Raw genomic sequence first — 20,381 nt, 5'->3', positions numbered from 1 at the left:
ATTCTAAGACTGGGCTTTCTTCATATTAAAGGAAAAGACATTGTTTGAGGCAGCTTGCTAAGAGTGGTGACCAATCATCCAGAAGAAAAGAAAATACCATGACAGCTTCTTTTTTTGAGAGAGTCTCACTTTATCACCCAGGTTGGAGTGCAGTGGTGTGATCTCGGTTCACTGCAGCCTCAGCCTCCTGGGTTCAAGTCATTCTCCTGCCTCAGCCTCCTGAGTAGCTGGGATTACAGGCACCCACCACCATGCCCGGCTAATTTTTTGTATTTTTAGTAGAGACAAGGTTTCACCATGTTGACCTGGCTGGTCTCAAACTCCTGACCTCAGGTGATCCACCCACCTCTGCCTCCCAAAATGCTAGGATTACAGGTGTGAGCCACTGTACCTGGCCAGACAGCTTCTTTTAAAGCTTGTATCTGGAGAAAGGTGGATCTTTGAAGTGTGGGTTGGGTTTACCAAGTACAAACTGTGCTCTGAAAACTTAAAGGCTTCTTTGATAGTGTTAAAGAACTCACAGATGAAGGGAACAATGTCGATGTTCTATTTTATACTTCTTCAGCGGGGCCTCTCCTACGGGGCCTGTGGGGCTCTCTTTGCACAGTTAGCTCACATTGGCTTGGGTGTGTCTCAGGCCCTCAGGTGAGAGGAGGCCACGTGGGTGCTGATCACGCAGACGACGTGAGTCCTGGTGTCCTGAGGAGGTGGCTCCAGGGACACCGCAGGGTCCCGTTTGAAACTGTCAACTGCAGAGAAAGATCAAATCCTGATCAGGCAGCACCAGTTTTCGCTTGGTCTCCGGTGAAGGTTGCTCATTTAACAAACTGAAAAACTAAAGGCTTTCAACTGGACACTCATTGTGTTCAAGTAACACTTTATCAAGCTTCATGTTTAGAAAAAAAGTTGTTCAAATAACACCTTCCCAAACTCCATGTGTATAAATAAGAAGGTGTTAAAGGACGCAGAGCCTGAACCCAAAAAGCTTACATTCAAATAAGGTACAGAAAACACGAATTACAGAAACAGAAGAAATAGATTCTTACGGCTGTTCGTAAATGTCAAGCTGAAATAGCTGGGGTGACGTGGAGGCCTCAAGAAAATTTGAATCAAAAGCCTCTTCGAGGAGTGTGAAGGAGAGTGGGAGGGAAGGAGGTCTGTGTCCAGGAGAAAGGAAGGAATGCCAGCAGAATCTTCTGTGAAGCGAGTGAGAGGCAAGAGTGGCCCAGGCCCTGAACAGGACGAGTCTGGGGAGAAGACACAAGAGCGAGCTCGTAGGCAGGAAGGGGCCCTGCTGGAGGGCTGTGAAGGTCAGGGCCAAGAGCTGCAGGTTTTATTTGAATGCAAATGACAGACACTGGGGCTTCCAAGGAAAATGGCCCAAGGGCCAGGGAAGTTCTGCGGACACAGGACTGGGGAGAGCGTCGCCGCCTTCGGAAGTTCTGGAAGTGGAATCACCTGCTGTGCCAATGGAAGATGGAAACAGGTGCCAGGAAGCAGCCTCACCGGTGGGTCAGAGACAGGCTGAAACCTGGAGACAAAAGAAACTCGCAGATAGCCCCAAAGTGAGTAGTCCAGGCGTCGGGGGGCCTGGTAACAGAGACGCAAGGAAAAGATGGACACACGAGGGAAGCCTAATGCGGATCTTGGATTTAAACGTGTGTAGCTTGAAATGTGAGTGGATTTCTAAGTAGAGATTTCCTATCCCCGCCTCCCCCAAAAAAGTTATAAATTTCAGCTATGCTCAGTGTGGATGAGTACAGTAGAAACCACGGCCGTGGAAGGCTCTGGCCTACATTCACCCCCACACTGTGGCGGAAGAGACTTGGGTGTCCAAGACGCAGCTTCCAACAGCTGGAAAGAGCCCAGCCTGGGGGGAGCCTAGCCCACAAGCAGGAAGATCCACAGTCAGTCCAGTTCAGTGGAAGAATGCAGTTGATTGCATTGATACCTACTGACAGAGGTAACTAGTAGAATACCACTGGGTTATTGCTCTTGTCCTATGAGACACTTTTGGTAAAAAAAATATATATATATATATATATATTCCCTTCTCTCTCTCTGTTTTTTGAGACAGGGTTCACTTTGTTGTCCAGGCTGAAGTGCAATGGCACCAACTCAGCTCACTGCAGCCTCAAACTCCTAGGCTCAAGTGATCCTCCCACCTCAGCCTCCCAAGTAGCTGGCACTACAGGTGTGCACCACCACACCCGACTAATTTTTTTTTAATTTTTGTAAAGACAGAGTCTCACTGTGTTTGCCCAGGCTGTTCTTGAACTCTCAGGCTCAAGCGATCCTTCCGCCTCAGCCTCCCAAAGTGCTGGGATTACATACATGAGCTACCGCACCCAGCTGCTTTTTATCTTTTAATAATTTTGGGGCCAGGCGTGGTGGCTCACTCCTGTAATTCCAGCACATTGCAAGGCCAAGGTGGGCAGATCATGAGGTCAAGAGATCGAGACCATCCTGGCCAACATGGTAAAACTCCATCTCTACTAAAAATACAAAAATTAGCGGGGCATGGTGGCACGCGCCTGTAGTCCCAGCTACTTGGGAGGCTGATGCAGGAGAATCACTTGAACCCGGGAGGTAGAGGTTGTAGTGAGCCAAGATCATGCCATTGCACTCCAGCCTGGCGACAGAGCAAGACTCTGTCTCAAAAAACTTTAATAATAATAATTTTGGGGGGAATAATCTTAGATATACAGAATAATCACGAAGAGTCTACATTTCTTGTCACGGTTCCTTAGTCTCCCCTGCTCTGTGACTTCTTGTCTGTCCTTGTTTTTGATGACCGTGACAATCTTGAGCACTTCTGATTAGTTACTGTGTCAAATGTCCCTCGATTTGATTTTTTTCCAATGTTTTTCTTGCGAATAGACTTCGCTAAATGGGTTTGGGAGGAGGGTGCAGAGGTAAGGTGTCATTCTTGTCACATCATGCCAAGGGTACCTGCTCTCTGTGTGGCTGGTCGCTGATGACGTCGGCCTTGGTCCTCTAGCTGAGGAAGTATTTGCCAGGTTTGTCCAGAGTAGCTGCTTTTCCCTCCTCCATACACTATCTTTGGAAGCAAGTCACTAAGTCCAGCCACCCTCAGGGCGCTGGACTCAATGGAAGATGGAATAGGGTGGTGGGAGAAGTCGCACTCCACAACTTGGACGGGGGACTATCTATGTAAATAATTTGGAATTCTTTTAAAAGAAATATGTGTTCTAGCCGAGTGCAGTGGCTCACGCCTGCACTCCCAGCACTTTGGGAGGCTGAGGAAGACAGATCACCTGAGGTTGGGAGTTCAAAACCAACCTGACCAACATGGAGAAACTCCATCTCTATTAAAAATACAAAATTAGCCTGGCGTGGTGACGCATGCCTGTAATCCCAGCTACTCGGAGGCTGAGGCAGGAGAATTGCTTGAACCTGGAAGGCAGAAGAGGTTGTGGTGAGCTGAGATCATGCCACTGCATTCCAGCTTGAGCTACAAGAGCAAAACGCCGTCTCAAAAAAAAAAAAGGAAAGAAAGAAATATGTGTTCCTTCTCTCCCATTTGTTTATTTATTCGATCGTGTATTTATGTCAATGTGGACTCATGTGTTTGTTGTATTCTTTAAGTTATGACACTGTACTATGTTAGTTACCTTTTTGCTCAAATTCTTACAGCGTTGGCCGTGGGGAGATTTTTCAGGGTGGATCTTGCGCCCCTCTGACGCGCCCCCTTCCTCGTGTTATTTGAGGGCTTCTTGCTTTTTGCCACTTCAAGATCCTGCAGGCTCATCCTGTATTTTCCCTGACGCAGTCCTAGAACGAGTCATTTCTCCAAAGAGCCCTGGTTCCCATCACTGGAGAAGCATGTTTAGAAACCAGGATGTGAGCTTGAGATGTCCTGGAGGCGGCTGCAGGGTCCTTGCTTCTAGGACCTCTCGGCAGACGGAGCTGGACTCTGTGTCAATTGTGTGTGTGCTCATCTCCCGGCATCTAACCTAAGATACACTTGAATTCACACCGACGTCTCTAACTTGAATCCAGCAGCCTCTCTGCTCTGCACCTGTAACTTCCCTCTCCAGCGGGAGAAACTGGATTCCCGCGTCCGCCACTCATTCACTTCTTTGCTTGATCCCAGTGTATATGTCAAGCTGACAAGGAATCGCTAACCTGTACCCCACTGAGCACTTTCGTCGATGCTTTTGACACACAAAATGCTCACATATTAACTTGTATACAATAGAAGCGTGAAGGCAGCATAAAGGCACATGAAAGAATCAGGATTCAAAAGGGTTCTGGCAATCAGCTAGAATATGAATCCAAGTAAAAACACAAATAAACACAAGACGCAAGAGTTCAAAAATAAATAAATGACACAGGCAGAAAAGAGGAGAGACCAAGCCAGAGGGGGAGAAGAGTGAAGGAACTTCGTTGACCCCAAGCTCAAGGTATGAGTTACTGCTAAAGAAAGCCCAGGGATCTGAGTCTGCACTGATGAAAACAGAACATTCCAGTAAAGGAAGGAAAATGCCCCACTGGCTTGCACACAGGTCAGACAGCATCTCTACCAATGTGTTTATATCCATCCTTTGAAAGGGTGCATAGGAGGCTGGGTGCAGTGGCTCATGCCTATAATCCCAACACTTTGAGAGGCCGAGGCGGGCAGATCACCTGAGGTCAGGAGTTCGAGACCAGCCTGGCAAACATGATGAAACCCCATCTCTACAAAAAAAAAAAAAAAAAAATCAGCCAGGTGTGGTGGAGAGCACCTGTAGTCCTAGCTACTCGGGAGGCTGAGGCAGGAGAATCACTTGAACCTGGGAGGTGAAGAGTGCAGTGAGCTGAAATCATAGCACTGCACTCCAGCCTGGACTACAGAATGAGACCCTGTCTCAAAAAAAAAAGAAAAGAAAAAAGAAAGGGTGTGTAGGAGAGAGAGAAGAGCTGTACAAGAGGGACAGGGCCACACTCTCAGAACACTAGCAGTGGTGAGATGTGCCCTGGCCAGCTCCAGAGGACAGAACAGAGCCCAGCGAGCCTAACGATCACTCCCACATGATGGGGCTGAGCAAGGGTGTGGCAACTGACCAGTCCCATACACTTCTGATCTGGGGACAGCCCACTCTCTGCCAGTTAAGATCCATGAGACCAGAGGCAACACTAGGAGTCATACCCTAGAGAAAGCTTCAAGAAAAAGCTGCAGAGGCCAGTCCATTGGGTGGTGAATGACAAGGTTTCAGTGAAAATGTAAATGAAGTGAGGAACCAGAATAAGGCAGGTCAAGGGATCAGGAAAGCTGAGATCAAGGGTCAGGGAGAAGCGGCCAGGAGCAGATGCCTGAGGATGAAAATCCCACCTTCTGTTCAATGCCAGCTACCGTTTGCCTGCAAGCCATGTCTGTTTGAAGGGCATAGAGCAAACTGGGCATAGTGAGGATGATGAGAAGAAGACAGAGCTTCTTTGATTAGAAGATAAATTTTCTAACAATTACAGTTGTCAAAAAATAAAATATAACCGCTATCCAGAGAGAATTTCAAACGAGTGAGGCAGGCCACACTAGCAGTGGTGATCGCCAGTGACCATCTAGTGCAGACACGGCGTGACTGTGGGAGCCGCTCTGGGCTCTGTCGGGTTTGGAGGGCAGCTAAACCAGGGTGAACAGAGAGGGTCCCAGGGGAAGTAAATAACAATAGAGATTCCAGATGCCTGAGAGGAAACAGCACGCTCAGATGCCATTTCACTGGAAAACTGTATGATTTCACTTGGCATTAGAAGTTGCTTTTGTTCTTTCTTTGACATACATATTTTTAATTTAAAAAGAGAACCTCAGTTCTCTGGGCTCGAACATAGTTGGCTGTGACATGGTTGAATGCACCACGAAAGTCGGAATTGTTGGTAAATATGGGACTCGCTGCAGTGCCTCCCTCCAGAAAATGGTGAAGAAAATTGAAATCAGCCAGCACATCACGGACCTTTGCCTGGACCTCTGACACCACTTCTGCTGTCACAGTGAAGTCCGCCATCCGAGGACTAAAGGATTAAAAGACCAGTGGAGGCTCCTCTCCTCTTTGAGATGTCACTAGCCTATAATAAATGGGTTAATTTATGAAAAAAAAAAAAAAAAAAAAAGACAGTCAGCCGGGTACTGTGGCTCACACCTTTAATCCCAGCACTTTGGGAGGCCGAGGCGGGTGGATCACCTGACGTCAGGAGTTTGAGAGCAGCCTGAACAACAGGGTGAAACCCCATCTCTACTAAAAATACAAAAATTTAGCCAGGCATGGTAGCGCGTGCCTGTCATCCCAGCTACTTAGGAGACTGAGGCAGGAGAATCACTTGAAACCAGTGGGTGGAGGTTGCAGTGAGCCGAGATTGCGCCACTGCACTTCAGCCTCACAACAAGAGCGAAACTCCTTCTCAAAAAAAAAAGATAACCTTACACACACACACACACACACACACACACACACACACACACACACACTAAGTTGAGGCCAGGAGTCCAGAATTCTTTTCATGTATTATGTTTTTATTTTTTATTTTGAGAGACAGGCCTCACTCTGTCACCCAGGCTGGACTGCAGTGACACCATCATAGCTCACTGCAGCCTGGAACTCCTTGCCTCAAGCCATCCTCCCACCTCAGCCTCCTCAGTAGCTAGAGCTACACATGGATGACACCATATCCAGCTAATCTTTTTTATTATTATTTTTGTAGAGCCAGAGTCTCACTATGTGGCCCAGGATGGGATCTCAAACTCCTGGCCTCAAGCAATCCTCCCGCGTCAACCTCCCAAAGTGTTAGGATTACAAGCATGAACCACTTCGCCCGATTAGGAGTCCAGAATTCTAATCCTGACTCAAGCAGAGCCTCCTTGGGAGATCTGAGGCCAGATACTTCTCTGAACCTTGAGTTCTCAAGCTGTAAACTTGGATTGGACCAGGAGCTTTCTAAGGTCTCACGTAGTTCTGAAATGTTATAAACAGACCATCGCCACCCAAGACAAGACTGCATAGTGTTACTTGCCTAGAATGTCATGGAGCCCCTTTTCCAAGCCTGGGTATAGTTCCTTAAATGTCTTTTTTAGCAAAAGGAAAAACGGATTGAAAAACACAAGACAGCCGTCTACATCTGATTCCCCACCAGGGACAGAGTTCAAATAACGACGAAGAGAAAAAATATGAATGGATTCAAAGCTTACAAATAAAGGAGCCAAAAAAGTCACCTTAGATCTCAAAACGTCCTTCACAGCGTGTGCCATAAAGAGGCCGGAACGGACGAGAGGTGAGACTAGACATGATGTCACTCTGCGTTTAGAGAGGAACGTGGCACACAGAGGCTGGTGCTATTTCGGTTTGCACGTGGAGAGACATCCTGTCACGGGACATTATATTCTGTATGGGCACCGCCAAGTGCAGGAACCAGAAGGACTCCCGAGGGGTGACAAAGGATGGAAAGCCAAGAACCAGCACTGGGGCGGACATATGAGCAGGGTGAGCCCCGAGCCTGGCACCTCAGAGGGAGGTGTGCAGCCGATGTTGGCTGAATAAGTAACTCAGAATGAACAGTGGGCAGGAGCAACGCCAGGTGAGGAAATGTTTAATTTCTGAAATGTGAATATATGTATGTCCAGGGTGAGACCAGCCCGGTCAATAGATACACATGAGTCATTGGGAAACTGTAAGGCCAACTCCTGTACCAAGATTCTGAGCAAAACATTTTACATAAAAGTAAATGTACACAGAATCACACACAGAAATGTACACTGGCTACTGGGAATAGCGAGATGATATGCCAGAAGGATTACCAAGAGCACAATCAAAAACCATTCAATTTCCACGTGATGGTAATAATCCTTCTCAAATCCAGGCCAGAGCTGCCTCGTGGTCCCTCCTGCGTCTGCAGAGGTCTGTGCGTGTCTCTAGAGCTGACCGTCTGTGTGGTCAGGCCATGGCGATGAACAAGGAGGTGTTGGTGGCCTCAAGAGCTCCTTCCTGACCTTGCAACTCTAGCATTCGAGGAAGGCAGTCATTTAAAATGAACGAAAAGGCTTAGGTTTGGGAAAATTTGATCATTCTGTTAGTCTGTCAGCAAACTTCTTGAGCTTCTAATGTGGACAAAATACTGAATTAATGAGGGGGTTGAAAAAAGAAAAGGCATGTTCTTTTGAAGCTCAAATCACAATATAATTAGTAACTAATAAGTGTTAAAATAACAACAAAGAGATGTACAGAACTGATTTGCAAACATGATTAATGCTTATCGGACATTCTCCTGTGCCCAGCGTGAGTTCAAACACAGTGGAAGAGTATTCCTTGGGAAGGAGTTTGGAAGGCTGGGATGGAAGCAGGCCTTTGTCAAGCACCCTGCAAGACCAGCTGTCCTGTGTGTGAGCTTCTCTAACCCTAGAAGTCCTGGAAGCAAGGTCAGTAGGTCAGTCCTGGTTTGCAGATGAGGAAACAGCCTCCGCGAAGTTAGCCACTTGCTCAAATTACAGCTAATGAGCGAAGGAGCACAGATTCAAATCCAGACCGGCTTCCCAGGGCAAGCCCCTCCCACCGATCTCCATGGCCGCACGATGCACCTAAATGATGGGGTCAGATAGAAATGGGTTTTAGAATGTGTCAGCTGTGGACAACGGTCAATGAGAAGGTGAGAGATGCAACCTGAGAGAGCTTCCCACAGGAGGATGATTCCAAGTGCAGCACTGTGGGGAGCTCTGCCCATGGACTGCGAGTTCCTGGCAGATTAGCCCTGATTTATTTTTACTTTAACTCTTAAAAATGTGGCAAATAATCGTTGTACATATTCATGGGGGTACACAGTGGTGTTTCAATACCTCTAATGCATAGTGATCAGATCAGGGTAATTAGCATATGCATCATCTCAAACATTTACCATTGCTTTGTGTTGAGAGCAGTCAACAGTCTCCTTCTAGCTGTTTGCAAGTACATAATACATTACTGCTAATTCTAGTCATCCTGCAGTGAGCACTAGGGCCGGTCTTTACGAGAGCTTGGAACTGCCTTTCACTGGGCTTTCTTTTACTGCAACGTCCTCAAGCGAGATCCGCCTGAGGACCCAGGGAAAGCTGGGTGGGAAATACTGCAGGTGCCCGGGTCACACTGGGCGTGAACAGGGAAGATGGCACACCCTGGGTGGGTTCCACCTATTTCACTTTCCAAAGATTCTGCCTGTAAATCAGAGATTGGGATCCCCGAAGCAGGAATCCCAAACTGTAAAGGCTTTCTTTACACTTTGTTCACTTGGGACTAAAACCCAAGTTGTCGGAACCCAAGGGCTACTTGCCTGGTATTCCTTCTCCCGAAGAGGGAAAACCTGAGGCTTCTGGTACACCTGTTTCCTCTCTCTGGCTCCATGTTGGTTTCCATTGCCATTTCTCCCTTCCCACGGAGAACAGGGCAGCATGGGTTATTAGTTCCAGAGATGAAAATTTTATCTTCTCCTAGTGGGAACTTGCTGCAGGCACAGGGTTGAACTGGAGTCAATTCCGAATGCGAAGGTCATGTTTAAGAGCCTTGAAGGTTCTGATAACACTATATAATATTTCCACACTGTAATGTCAAGTTCTAGAAGTAAAAAATGGGTCAAAATGCAACTCTTCAGTATTATGGTTCCCGGGGGACCCACTACTTTGGGCCCTCGAGCCTTTCAGAGGCCTTGACTCACCAGCCCTAACCTAGCCTGGAGTGCCAGGTCTGATTGTCAGCCTCAGCTATATGTCGCAATGTGACATGAGAAAAGCCACTTAGCCTCTCTGTGCCTCAGTTCCAGATCTAAAATCTGGAAATTCCATGACCAACCTCTAGAGCTCTGGCTACAATGTTTTCAATAGGACATTCTGCATTAAACATGGACACGGGTAATTCAACCTCATTACATATGTGTAGAATGAATGTATGAATGAATGAATGAATGCCAGTCAGGCCTCCAAAAACCATTCCCTTTCCTTGAAAACTTTGAAAGAACAATCAAAGGCAAAGTTCAGCAACAAAACACTGGAGACTTTGATTTGCTGTCACTGAACAAGTCAAAAAATCTTAGTAAGAGACACTTGAACATTTTAAGTATCATCTTGTGGTAATAATGACCTCTCATGCATATTTATGTACTTAGCTTTATAATAACCACTTGAAAGACTAGGTTTCTCCCCCTCAGGGAATGAAGCTATGTGAAGTGTAACAAAATATTTCAAGTTCAAAGGTCCAAATATGTAAGATGTAAAATGCTGGGATTCCTTCCTCAAGTAGAAAGCACCTTGGTGCTCAAGCCAGCGCAAGGACATGTTGATTCGGGGAGTGTCTGGATCCTCAACTAAGCCTGGAGAGTCCTCGAACGCATGTCTCCCCTGCACACAGTGCTCTTCCTAAGGAGCACTGGCCGGCCTTACTGACGCGTGTGCACTTAGTCTGAGTCAAGACAGGTGAGGCTTCGGGGGAAGAAAGCTGGTTCTTAGTGAGGTGTTCTACAGAGAATTCCAAACAGGCTGCACTGCCAGAGCAGCTCTGCAAAACCCTTGTGTTACAGTTACCCAGTGTCATTCATTACCCTCTCAAAGTAAAATCATATGACCCCATTTCCTCAGTAAGTTAATTATTTTATTCCTTTGTATGAGGCAAAACACTACTTTTATTGTTAATTAATATACTAAAATTAGGTTATGCCATTCTGGACATGTGAAATTGAGTTTAGTACTTTCAAATGTATATTTTTAAAGGCAGCTAAAAATAAATGGTTTAGACCCCTTTTCTCTTTCCAACTGAGCATAAATTTCCTTCCTGTGAAACTCCATCTCTTCTGCTGTTGTAAATGACATAATGCCATTTATTTTTCAAAGGGAGAAGAAATCATAATGAGACCTTCAGTTCACATTTCAAAATTCATATATTTAATAGTTGAGGAAAAAACAAAAAATACAACAAAAGAAAATCATCCATAGATTTCAGGAGCAAAATCATTAAATGGAAAAGCGAAAATAATTCTTTATTTTCGGACCGCTTTTAGGCACTTAAGACTTTTCTTCTTTTCTCCTTGATCAAAGTGAAGATATGATAGGAAATTCAGAAGTTTTTCTTCTTGAAGAAAAGCAGAGATAGCATGTCCATCCTAGAGAAAGAAACACGAATGACTCATCAGACAGTGGACACAAAATGACTTCTTGATTCTCTTATTCTTTCTGCTGTAATGAAATTCCACCTGATACATCTAGCCATAGCACACTGCTAATTACTTTTCTATTTATTCAGTAGCTCTGCAAGTGGAAAGCAATCAATTGCCAGGGAATTCTTTGACTCCTATGCTGAGTAGATGGCATTCCGATCCCGGGTGGTTGAAGACAGCCAAGGCCTAACTTTATCTCATTGCCAGGTCAAATTAGCACCCAGCAGGCCCTAAGCGATTTTTTTTTTCCCCTCACTGCAAAAGACCGATAGTTCTTAGAAGTCAATACACTGATCCTGGGCCGTCTCTTTTTGTTTGATCAGCCCCTACTTCTTTTCCCTTGATGACGATAGGAAGGACTAAATGTAGAGTTACAGGGCAGGGAGAGGGGCTTTATGCTAGATCCAATTGTAAGGTCTGAGCCTTTCAATCCATGATGCAAGATGCACTTTTAAAAATGTGCTGGGCCGGGCGGTGGCTCACGCCTATAATCCCAGCACTTTGGGAGGCCGAGGCGGGTGGATCACGAGGTCAAGAGATAGAGACCATCCTGGTCAACATGGTGAAACCCTGTCTCTACTAAAAATAAAAGGAAGTAGCTGGGCATGGTGGTGCGTGCCTGTAATCCCAGCTACTCGGGAGGCTGAGGCAGGAGAATTGCGTGAACCCAGGAGGCGGAGGTTGCAGTGAGCCGAGATGGCGCCATTGCACTCCAGCCTGGGTAACAAGAGCGAAACTCCGTCTCAAAAATATATATATATATGCTGTGTTGGCTGGGTGCAGTGGCTCACGCCTGTAATCCCAGCACTTTGGGAGGCCGAGGCGGGTGGATCACGAGGTCAGGAGTCCGAGAGCAGCTGACCAACATGGTGAAACCCTGTCTCTACTAAAATACAAAAATTAGCTGGGTGTGGTGGCCCACGCCTGTAGTTCCAGCTCCTCAGGAGGCGGAGGCAGGAGAATTGCTTGAACCCAGAAGGCAGAGGTTGTAGTGAGCCGAGATGGTACCACTCTGTCTCAAAACAAACAAACAAACAAACAAAAACGCGCTGCGTCTCTCAGAGATGCACAAGAGCGTGAGTTCACATCTAAATAACTAGGAGGTTTCCAAGTCCACAGTATGGCTTTATTCCTTTGCCCCAGGTTTTCATCAGGCAAATGTGTGACTCTGTGGCCACATTAATAGGAGCCTGATGCGCTTCTTCACTCCGGGGTCATTTGGTGGTCAGCTCCAAGGAAAACAGAGGCAGAGATAAGATTTATCTTTGCAACCCCCTCGGGGTTTTCCAGGAACTGGAGAAGCAGCAGCAGATGCCACAGAGGTCCAGCCAGAGGTAGTTACTTAAGCAAAGAGAAAGGAGCAAAAGCCTGATGACAATGGAAGATTAACTCACATTGCTCTTCCCTCCAACAACAGGGTGAGGTCTCTCACTACAGAAAATAAGACTGTCTCCATGTCAGTCTTCTCTCATCTTGCCTGCGTTTTCTGTTGTGTTTGTTTGTTTTCCAGGAAGATTGCAAGACACCTGGTCTTTTTCCAGAAGAGTGAAGTAAGCCCTGAGAAGAGGGGCAGGTAAAGGAGAGCAGGGGAAAGGCAAGCTAGCAAAGAACGCTCGACGTCCCGTTTGCACCTTTTGGTTAGACTCACTCCTTTATTCGAGTCATCGGGCCCACCAAGTTACTGTTTTATACAAATGACAGGCTGAGCATGCAGGGACCCCCTGATGGAAGCCTAGAAGCTCAGGGATGCTCTCACCCTGGCCATCTGGGGCCTGCCTTGGTCCAGCTGTGCCCCTCTCCAAGCCTTCTGGAGCTCGCCCAGCCTCTGAGCCCTGGCCACTGCCCTTCCCCACCACTCACTCACCCAAGGCCTCCATTCCCTCCAGCCTGCAGTGATGCCCTTGCTCCTCTGCCTTGAGAAAGGCCTTCCCTGCCATCATTCCTAGAGTGTGTCTGGTCTTCTGCAGGACCCGGTGTGACACCCGGTAACTATAACCTCAGCAAGGGAAAGGGGGGCCAGGGCACTCGTTCTCTCTCTAAGCTCCCTGCCACCAGATGTCAAGCTCTCACCCATCCCGCTGTTCTGTGGATTCCCTTTCTATTTCCTTCCACTTCCTGCATGGTGGGACCTTCCTGTCCCTCTCTTTCCTCTTCCTAGCTCCCCTGCTCCCTGCTGTAGCCCTGAATCCCACCCAGTTCTGCAATGAGCCGAGTTTTTAGGGTGTCCACTGAAGCCTCTAAGTGATGGGACATGTCCATGGGACTTTCCAAGACTCCCTTCCCCGGGGCTGACTCCTCATCCATCTCCCCTTCTCTCCTGACTTGGTGGTGCTAGCCATTCTCCCCATCCTCCACCCTGTCCATGTGGACAGACCATTTCTTTATGGGAATGTTACTTTTGCCAGGGCTACGATTAGACTCTCTCTCGTTTTTTTCCCTCCTGGTGCGATAGTCAATTATGCATCAGAGTCTATTAATCTTATAAACAGTTATGGAGCCGAAGAGGCTGAATCGAACAGCTGAGGCTTTCAAGAAGTTGGAGTACCGGGGCCATTATTATAATGAAGTTCTGTGATGTATAATCATGTCTCTGGGTGACCGGGCACAATTCTTTAAGTCTGAGAAATTGTAAATGATGTGAATTTTTTATAAAGTTTACAAAGAAGCCTCTTCAAAGCTTGTGCTCATGGCTATGACCCCAGGTCCCCTCTCTGGGGGAGCGCCTTCCTAAGCCCCATCAGCCAGTCTGTGGCACCTTCATCCCTGATGGGCTGGCAAATTTCATGGTCTACAAGGCACTTCCTCCTCCTCCTGTCCTGCCCACACAGGGACTGGGAAAGAGGACAGCTGGGCTGCAGAAGAAGGATGTGATGCTGTCCTCTTTTACTGAGACCTGCTTGTTTGTCTATCTCTTAAATTTGGTTCAGTAGCATTAAAAAAAAAGGGGGAATTTATCTTTCTCCCCAGATGCAACCAACAGATGCTGGGGAGCAGAGACCTTGCATAGTCAATAAAAGATAAGTTATAAAATCTATAAAACTGCTGAAAGAAATCAGAATTTCAGCAAATTCTGTTTTTTTTCAGGCTGCTCCTTTTGATCAACAATGGCGAGAAGGGGGAAAAGCTAGTCATGCATAAACTTCCATCTGTTATTACAGCGTGGAATGAATGTGGTTAGAAGAGGAACAGAGGACAGAGTGATATTTGAGCTGTGATATTGACAGAGTAGAAATGGAGAATGGTGCCAGTGATAAAGACAAAGCTGTCATAATCAATTAGCATTTAACTTTTTGTAAAGATCTTGGAGGAGATGGGTTCTTTAGATTTTAATGTGCATCTTCAAAGTAATTTTGTAAGCCATTTAAATGATGCTCCCTTTTTACAACTCTACATAATTTGATTACACAAACCATCCTGCAATCCTTGGATATGCAAATGCAACATCAAAATGATTTTTTCCCATATTTTGATAGAATTTGATGTTCGTTGCAGTGATAAGAAGTGACACAAATTGCAGCAAGGCATCAGTAACTCATTCATCTGGCACACTTTGGACATTCAGATTTTAAATGCCTGTTTGTTGAGAATCACCCTTAAGAGTAACAATTTAGAAACCAAAGACAGGGCAGCAACTGGTGTTTGGAGAAAATTGCCTTAGATTCTGATCCCATGGCCACCAAGATGTTGAGCTTGTGAATGAGTCTCTCAGAGCCTCAGTTTTCCCACCTGTAAAATGAGAATAATAAGGTGTAGATCACAGAAAAGTAGTGAAGGTGAGCAGTTAGAGTGAAAACACCTGGCGCTCGTGTAGCCCCAGCAGCTGCCACTACTTTGCTACCATGTGTACCACCACTAATACAAATCTGGGTTATTTCTTTGGCAAAATTAGGTTTCAAACAAGTATCACGTGGTGTAGCGATGCCGTGATTATGCCGGTGGCTGAGCTCTTGGGTGATCTGAGAGGAAGGGACAATCGTGAAGCTTCTTTGAGGAGTCCTCATGGGGGGAGTCCCAGCCTCCAATGGCCGACCTCCCATTCGCCCATTCCTTCTGCATTTCAACTCCTTCAGTGGATCACACAGTGTGCTAAGTGCTGAGGATGGAAGCGTGTACAGTAGCAGACATACTCCTTGACCTCCAGGTTCACAGTCTAACCAGGGTGGACATACAATTATATCATCATAAATAAGCACCAAATGGGTGCAGACCGATCAAATTCCACAGCTGGCAGGGCGAGGACATCTAATCTGCCTGGGGCAGTCACAGTAAACCTCACAGGGGAGGCGATGTTTGCACTGAGGAATAAAAGAAGAGTCAGATCACTAGGCAGAGTGCCTCGAGAAGCCCACTCCCATCCAAGCAGGGCTGGAGGCAGGGGCAGTTTGACCACAGGACATTTGGCATTGTCTACAGACGTTTTTGATTGTCCTGACTTGGGGTTGCTACTCTAGTGAGTCGAGGCCAGTCAGGGAGGCAGCAACAATGCCCAGGACAGCCCCTGCAGGAGAAGAATCACCCACCCCCAAGGTCAATGGCGCCCAGATGGAGACACACTGAGTTACAGGAGCAGTGTGTGCAGAGCGGCAGGTCCCAGAGTGCACAGGGCGTCCCAGGGACTCAGTGTGGCCCCCAGCCCTTCCAGTGCAGGGAGGGGAGGCTGTGCGCATGGCAAGGTCAAACCTTGGAGGATCTGGAGGCCATCAGGAGGGAGGGTTTTGTCCTATTTCTCCTTACACTTCGCCTAAAGGAGCCCCATTGTTAGAGAAAACTAAACTCGTCCCCCTTCATGGGTAACAATAACGTGAAGAGCCAAAGTTCCTGTATTATCCTAGATTCAAGGAAATTTTGCTTTCTTTCATAATTAAAATGAAAAATAATGGTGCCTTTTTCCACTAGAACTTTAAATAAAATCAGTCCTTCAGGAAGACAAGCGCTCATGAGGAACCCAGGATGAGACATGTGAACAGGAAAGGCCTGAAGGGTTTGGAGCAAGGGACTGGCGTGAGCAGATGTGTGGGTTCGTGTCCTTCTTCCCACAGGTGGCACCAGAGTGGGCCAGCTCAGCAGAGCTGACGAAACCCGCGTCCCCACAAGACTGACTGGTGGTCGGGTGCCTTTGAGATCCGTGGTCACAGCTCTACTTTTGAGCTGTTCCCCAGCAGCTGTGGGATCAGAGGAGTGGGTGCATTACTGGAAAGAACACTAGGCCGGGCTTGGTGGCTCACACCTGTAATCCCAGCACTTTGGGAGGCTGAGGCAGGTGAATCACCTGAGGTCGGAAGTTTGAGACCAGCCTGACCAACATGGAGAAAACTTGTCTCTACTAAAAATACAAAATTAGCTGGGCATGATGGCACATGCCTGTAATCCCAGCTACTTGGGAGGCTGAGGCAGAAGAATTGCTTGAAGCCTGGAGGCGGAGGTTGTGGTGAGCCGAGATCGCGCCATTGCACTCCAGCCTGGGCAACAAGAGCAAAACTCCATTTCAAAAAAAAAGAAAAATAAGGAAAGAACATTGTACTGAGATGCCAGCAGCTCTAAAGACCTGGGTGTGAAGAACCCTGAGGCTTCTGGTTCTAAGCCTTTCTGGTAGCTGTTCACGTGACAGTATCAACTGGGAGTCGACAGAGTCATGGCTGGCCCTTGCCCACCAACAGCACAATTCTGGGTTAGAAGGAGGCCTGGATGAATTTAACAGCAGTGAGTTTGATTTTCCAACTGCTCATGTTCATTCCTTTGAGTCTTGAGAGGTGTTTGGGCCTTCAAGAATCCCTGATGATACAAACCTCCCAAATCCCTTAGCAGGCAACATTTTAGGCTTCAGAGAATCCTTTAATATGGATTAACAAGAATGAACCTAGAACAGAGGAGAGAAGGCAGTTTGCTTTACAAAAGCACAAATGCCATCAGTATCTCTGCAGATATCTTTGTTTACCTATTTATTTAGGTAAGGCTCTCTCTCTGGGTTTCTAAAGCATTTTACTTTATGAGAAGCAGATCTTTTTACCTGCCCACAGGGCTCCAGGGTTGAGCAGGAGGCATGGAAGAGAGAAGAGTCATGGGGCCACGTGCCTGTCTGTGTTCCTCCTTCCCAGCAGGCGTCACAGGTTCAGAAACGTCCTCCTTGCTGGCCACGTAACAGTGACAAAGTTCTTCGCTCTTTCCAGCCTCGTTCTTCAACTATATATCCAGAAGTTGAAAGCAGTGACCTGCACAGCTCCTTCAGCTCTAAATTTCTCAGACTGTAAGAGGCAGGCTAGTGGCTGAGAACTGGCTCTATGGTAAAAACTGGGAGCCGGGCCCCAGAGGTCCACCCAGAATTGTCACTCTGGTCAGCAAAAGCAAGGCTGATGTAGCAGGAACATTAGACTCAGGGCTGCTCTCTGGGCATCTCTGGTGAAAGAGCTGCCACTGCTCAGTAAATACGTGCCCACAGCACTGGCGATGAAGAGGAGGGAGGGCCCCACATTGAAAGTCACGGCATTGCGGGAGGCTGAGGCAGGAGGATCACTTGAACCTGGAAGGGAGAGGTTGCAGTGAGCGCAGATTGCATCACAGCACTCCAGCCTGGCCACAGAGCAACTTTGTCTAGAAAGAAGAAAGGAGAGGAGGGGAGGGGAGGGGAGGGGAGGGAAGAGGAGGGGAGGGGAGGGGAGAGGAGAAGAAGAGAGGGGAGGGGAGGGGAGGGGGAGGAGAAGAAGAGAGGGGAGGGGAGGGGAGGGGGGGGGGAGAAGAGGAGAGGAGAGGGAAAAAAAAGAAAATTACAGCATTGGAGAAAGAAACCCAGAGCGTGTGGTATGGGAGTGGATGGAGTCCCAAGAGGAACAAGGAGGAGAATGGGGCCCCAGGTGGCCTGAGAAGATGGCCTCTTTACATTGGGGTTGCCCCTCGTGCTCACAACCGTTCTGTCCCCAGGAGAGTTATGTAAAATGTGTTCTTCTCTTTTCACCCATGTGTTGCTGTGGTTATTTTCAAGTAAGCAATGCCTGATCACATCAGGGCAGTTTTCAAGGGCAGCGCACACAGGCTGAGTGCGTGATTTTCTGTCCTCTGTGTGTGATGAGCGCATCCAGCATTGCTCCTTTAATCGGATCTGCTGGTAAGTTTGTCCTACACACCCCAACCTCAGAACAGCCCTGGATGGATGAGCACTTTGGGCTTTCAGCAGAAGGAAGCTGGATTCCTGGTCCCTACGAGCTGGCCCTGGAGCTGGCCCCCAAGGGGATGTGTGCACTGCCGGTTGCTGAGCCGCACCTGGGTTCTGGGGAATCCAACTGAACTGATGTCAGAGAGATTCAGGTCAGATGCATATTGACCGACTTTTGATTTTTTTTTTTTTTGAGACGGAATCTCTCTCTGTCACCAAGGCTGGAGTGCAGTGGCACAATCTCGGCTTATTGCAACCTCCACCTCCCGGGTTCAAGCACTTCTCCTGCCTCAGCCCCCTGAGTAGCTAGGATTATAGGTGTGCACTACCACACCCAGCTAATTTTTATGTTTTTAGTAGAGACAGGGTTTCACTATGTTTGCCAGGCTGGTCTCGAACTCCTGACCTCAGGTGATCCACCTGCCTCAGCCTCCCTAAGTGCTGGGATTACAGGTGTAAGCCACTGCACCTGGCCACTTTTAATCATTTTTAAGCATTAACAACTTGGATTTGTTGTATATGAAATATTCACAAATTGCCTTAATTTCACATTTTTATTGATTGATGCAGAAAAAGCCGTACCTCAGCAATACCAGTTATTCTTCCCATTAAAAAGATATTTTTCTGATAATCATCTTTGCCAAGCTACCAGACTGCATCTCATTCCACAGACTGTTACCCCAGCAGCTCCTGAGAACAAAGCCCACGGAGCCCCCTGTAGCACAGCCCGGCCAGCTCAGTCCCCTCCCAGAGGGGGCAACTCAGCTTTAGTCCCCCTCACAGAGCCAGAGCCTCAATGAGGACCTCTGGGTCCTGGGGGCAGTCTCAGGCTCCTGCCAGTCGCCACACCTGGGATCCGAGGCCCACGGGCTTCTCCTGGCAGCGTGCTGTGTATACCACACTGAGGGTGTTTGACTCCGTACCACCTGCGAGGCCCTGTTCTAGGGACTCTTCCGGGATTGTCTCTTTCACCCTCCCAGGGGCTCTATGAGGAAGGCACCATCATTTCCAGCTGAAGATGTGGAGGCACCAAATAAGAGACCTGAGGGAGGGGCCATGGCAGAGCAAGCTTTCAAGTCAGGCAGTCTTGCTCTCAAGCGCAGGTTCTGGGCCACCATGCCAACAGTGCCCCACGTGTGGTCTGGGGACCCTAGGCATCGCCCTTTCAGAGGGTCTCCACGGTAAAAACTCCTGCTAAGTCACGCTGAGATGTCACTTGCCGCTTTTACTTAATACTCTCTGGGGTAGCCTGGCGCCAGCTGCTAAAAGAATGGTCACATCATCGCTCCAACAACTAATGGAGTGTGTGCTTGTGTGTTCTTGTATCTTTAAAATGTCTCAGTCTGAATTTCGAATGAGGTGAATATTGATAGATACAGGCCACCACCTTGGGGTCCTGAATAAGTTTTAAGAGTGCAAGGAGGTCCCTCGACAGAGAGGTCTGGAAGCCACGGCTCCGTGCTGCTCACCTCCAGACCTGCTCCTGCGCTGGCCTTCCTGCCTGCAGGCCCAGCAGCCTGAAGCCCAGTTCCCAGTCCCAGGCCCTCCCTGAAGCCCTGTGCCCTTGGGCCACCTCCTTCCCACCTAACTCCTGAGAGCGCTGTCCTAGACCCCAGTTGGGGTGAGTCACCAGCTTCCAAATATGTCCAAAGTATCCATGTCTATGCCAGGCTGGTCAGTCCTGAGCTGATCACACTCTCTGGTGAGCTGATCACACTCTCTCTCTTAGGAATCTGAAACTTGAACGGGAAGAGAGCCTGGATGTCCCTGGAGGGGCAGCATGGTAACGGCAGCGTCACAGAAAACAGCAGAATCTAGCTAGCTCATATCTAGCTCTGGCTTCCCTGTTGGTTCCTGAGTGGACTGTTCAGCTCTGCTGTGAATTCTCTGAGCTACCCCATTAACTTCACATATCCTTGTATCACTGGAGGTTGCTCAGGGGAAAAAAAAAGGGGAGGGAAGCTTACCTAATAGGAAAAATGCCTGGCTAATTTTTGTATTTTTAGTAGAGACAAGGTTTCACCATGTCTGCCAGGCTGATCTCAAACTCCTAACCTCACGTGATACACCCGTC

General features: G+C 47.8%; 1 pseudogene; it reads left to right on the top strand.

Moving 5' to 3' along the window:
• The first annotated feature begins 5,840 nt into the window (after window positions 1–5,840).
• LOC110568116 (large ribosomal subunit protein eL43-like) lies at window positions 5,841–6,021 on the top strand (annotated as a pseudogene).
• Window positions 6,022–20,381: the final 14,360 nt, after the last annotated feature.

The sequence above is a fragment of the Aotus nancymaae genome, unplaced genomic scaffold (genome assembly GCF_030222135.1).
Source record: "Aotus nancymaae isolate 86718 unplaced genomic scaffold, 86718_ANA_hifiasm-v0.15.2.pri h1tg000040l, whole genome shotgun sequence".
NCBI lineage: Eukaryota > Metazoa > Chordata > Mammalia > Primates > Aotidae > Aotus > Aotus nancymaae.
Note: the sequence above shows the minus strand (reverse complement) of the source record. Positions and strands in the feature narration are given on the sequence as shown.